Raw genomic sequence first — 4,223 nt, 5'->3', positions numbered from 1 at the left:
AGGAGAACTTCTGGGGTTTCTAGTCTCAGCAAGAGGGATTGAAGCAAATCCCGATAAAATACAAGCTATCGTAACAATGAGGAAGCCAACAAAGTTGAAAGAAATACAACAGCTAACAGGCCGAGTCGCAGCTTTGAGCAGATTCGTCGCCAGGCTGGGAGAAAAAGCGTTACCATTCTACGCTCTGATAAAGCAAGGAGATAAATTCCAGTGGAACGAAGAAGCCGACAGAGCTTTCGAGGATTTGAAGCGCACAATCTCGACACCACCAATTTTGGTGGCGCCGAAGGAAAAGGAACATCTCCTGCTGTATATCGCAGCCACGCCCCAAGTGGTGAGCACGGTGCTAGTTGTCGAAAGGGAGGAAGAAGGAAAACTCCACGGCGTGCAGAGGCCAGTATACTTCGTCAGCGAAGTTTTATCACCCTCAAAACAAAGGTACCCTCAGTACCAAAAGCTAGCATATGGAGTGTTCACAACAGCACGAAAATTGCGCCACTATTTTTCGGCACACCCGATCATAGTGGTCAATGAAGCTCCCTTGTCAAATATATTGAACAATCCAGAAGCTACGGGTCGTGTCTCCCTTTGGGGAATAGAACTTTCCCCTCGGGACATCACGTATGAAAAAAGAAAAGCAATCAAGTCGCAAGTACTGCCGGACTTCATCGCAGAGTGGATGGAGTTGCAAAACACAGGACCTCCAGACTTGTCGAGAACCTGGACCATGAACTTTGATGGGTCCAAAATACTAGAAGGAGCTGGCGCAGGAGTAGTACTCATATCACCTGAAGGCGACAAGTTGAAGTATATCCTTCGGATGACGTTCCCTAACGCATCTAACAATGAAGCAGAATATGAAGCTCTCATACACGGGATGAAGATGGCGAAAGCTTGCGGTGCAACTCGATTAAAGATATTTGGCGATTCACAATTGGTAGCCCAGCAAGTCATGAACCAATGTGACGCAGTCAATGATAGCATGATGGCATACAAGGAGGTGTACAACGAGCTCGAAAAATTGTTTGATGGATGCGAAGTAAATCATATTAGCAGATTGAGCAACGACGAAGCCGACGTTCTTGCAAACATCGGGTCGCAATGCCTTGCAGTTCCACCGGGCGTATTTTGGGAAGAGATAACAGAGAGGTCTACAAAATCAACAAAATCAAAAAAGAAGGAGAAGAAACCCTCGGGGGCTACCAAGGAAGAGCAAGAAGAAGAAGATCAGGACCTGGTCATGGTGATACAGATACCATGGATGCAGACGTACATATCATACATCCTCAGGAAAGAAATACCCGACGATCCAGTTGAGGCAAGGCGAGTAATTCGACGCTCCAAAGCTTTCACGGTGGTCAAAGGAGAATTGTACAAGCGAAGTATTTCAGGCGTCTTGCAAAGGTGTGTCACACCCGAAGAAGGAAGAATAATTCTGAAGGATGTACACGAAGGAATATGTGGCCACCACGCAAGTAGTCGAGCTATTGCAGCCAAGGTATTTCGGGCAGGATTCTACTGGTTGACAGCAATCGAGGACGCCAAGGAAATAGTAAGAACTTGTGACGCGTGTCAAAGGTTTGCCGCAAAACCTCACTCTCCAGCAGCAGAATTAACACCAATACCATTGTCGTGGCCTTTTGCCCAATGGGGACTCGATATGGTGGGCAAATTACACAAATCCTGGCCAGGAGGAAAGGAGTACATGCTAGTAGCTGTCGACAAATTTACAAAGTGGATAGAAGCGAAGCCGATAAATTCACCAGACGGAGCATCTGCAGTAAAATTCATAAAAGGCCTCGTCTTCAGATTTGGAGTGCCCCATAGCATTGTCACAGACAATGGTAGTAACTTCACATCCCACGAGTTCAAAGATTATTGCGAAGAAGTGGGTATAAAGTTACACTTTGCGTCAGTTGCGCACCCGCAGACCAATGGCCAAGTCGAGAAAGCTAACGGAATCATCTGCAACGGCATTAAGAAACGCTTATTAGCGCCACTAGAGAAAGCTCGACACACCTGGCCAGAGGAGCTGCCCAGTGTACTATGGAGCATACGAACAACACCAAACACAGCAACACAGGAAACTCCGTTCTTCTTGGTTCATGGAGCAGAAGCAGTACTACCAATCGAGATAGAGCATGACTCTCCAAGAGTCGCAGAATATGATGAAGAGATGTCGAGAAAGGCGCTAGAAGATGACGTCGATGCACTTGATGAAGCTAGAGATGAAGTATTGTCTCGGGTAACCAAATACCAACAGGACTTGAAGAATTATCACAGCCGACGTTTGCGGCCAAGATCCTTTCAAGTGGGAGACCTAGTTCTTCGGCTCACGCAAAAAAGTCATGAAAAACTCGAGTCACCGTGGCTAGGCCCCTACATTGTCACGGAGGTAATCGGAGGAGGAGCATACAGGATAAAGGACAAGAAGACAGGGGTGGAGGAGCAAAACCCCTGGAACGTGGCGCAACTCAGGCGGTTCTACGCCTAGAGTCGAAATATAGTCCTTGTAAAACTTCAATGTACTGAAACGCCCGCGAGTTTTCAGACGCACTCTTTTCCTTTTTCGGGGCACCGAGTGGGGCCGGAAAAGGTTTTTAATGAGGCGGGCTCGCGGTGCTGCAATATAATAAAGATAGTGTCAATATAATTTTTCTTTATCGACATACTCAAAGTTTCTGACTCGACGAAATTCAATATAGTTCCTCAAAAAAGAAAAGCCTTGCCTTGGTATTAAAATACCTCGTGAGTCAATAAACATACAAAATAGTACTCAATAAAGAAGCTCGGGGGCTGATGTTCGCCACAAATACATATTAAATAAATGCTTTGGTTCAAAACCTCGCAATATACAAATACAGTAAATAGCCACCGAAACACTCGGGGGCTAGGCAAATATAGAAATATGATGATTGTTTCACAATATAATCACAATCATGGGTCAAAAAGAAGAGTTATCTACCAAAGGAAAAATTAGTCATGATTCAGAATGTCATCAAGGGTAATTCTGTTTTCTTCAGGAGCAGCGCCAAGAAAATCAGCATAATGACCATCTGCAAAAAAGTCGGCATCCATCTGAAGAAGGTCTTCAATCATTTCTTCGGCTATAGGCGAAACCTTCGTGTTGATTCGGTCGACACCAACTCTTCGGCGCTTTACCTTCTCATGAACTTTCGCAACAACTTGGGTCAGGTCAAGATTTGAGTGGCAGATCTGAAGCATGATAAGAGCAAATCTGGCGCCAGCTATCAATTGAGCCACGACAAAATCATGGATCTGCGGGCATCCTTGAATTTCTCCATTAACTCAGGAAGAGTTTTTGGTTGGACGTTCCGAGGAAACATGGAGTTATAAACCATGGACAAGGTCTTGGTACAGAAGTCAAGGAAATCGCGAGTTTGAGAGGTGCGATCCTAAAATCTGACAATCTGGCGGGTCCTCTCTGGGGTAGCCCAAAACAGAGAACCATGATCAAGGGAAAGGTTAACAAGGAGGTTCGTCCTAGTATTTACCCTCTCTTCTTCGGCAACAGCATCAGTAAAGGAACCTATTAAAAGCAACGGAGTCGAAAACTTTAAGAGATGAAGCATGAAGACGAAAAATATCGGAGGATGGAACAAGCATACCCGACATATCCGCACTGGCTTCATTCATTAACTCGAGCATGAAATTTTCTCGAGTAGTCGCCTTTTCAGCCTCGGAAGTAGCGATTTCCTTAGCAGCCACGGCCTCGCGAGCTTGCTGAAGTGCAACTTTTTCCGGGTGACTTACGAGATTTCTCCATCATCACAAGTGTTTGCTTCTTCGCATACTGAAGTTGCTGTCGAAGTTCATCCAATTCTCGCGACAAAGAATCTTCGACAGGTGTAGCATCAGCAAGAGTTCTCCTTGAGTGAGAAGAAGAAGGCGAAACATTGGAAGGAGCGGAAGATGGAGTATAGTTATCAAATATCAACTGAAATTTAAACAAGACAACATCAAACAACAAGCAAAGATAGAGTTTTCATTAATCTTTCGGAATAATTACAAAGGCATTACAGTGGAGCTAAGGAAGTACGTATCGCCAAATGACTACTTTGGCTACAAGAGCAAAAGAAACATAGAAAGAAAAATAAAGAGGCATGCAACTAGACCTCCGGCCTTGATGAGCTAGGAGTCGACGCTGGTTTGATCCCGAGATAGGCCAAGATCTTCTTCGTGTTGGGCTTGGCTGCCTTAAT

The sequence above is a fragment of the Lolium perenne genome, unplaced genomic scaffold (genome assembly GCF_019359855.2).
Source record: "Lolium perenne isolate Kyuss_39 unplaced genomic scaffold, Kyuss_2.0 unplaced39, whole genome shotgun sequence".
NCBI lineage: Eukaryota > Viridiplantae > Streptophyta > Magnoliopsida > Poales > Poaceae > Lolium > Lolium perenne.
Note: the sequence above shows the minus strand (reverse complement) of the source record.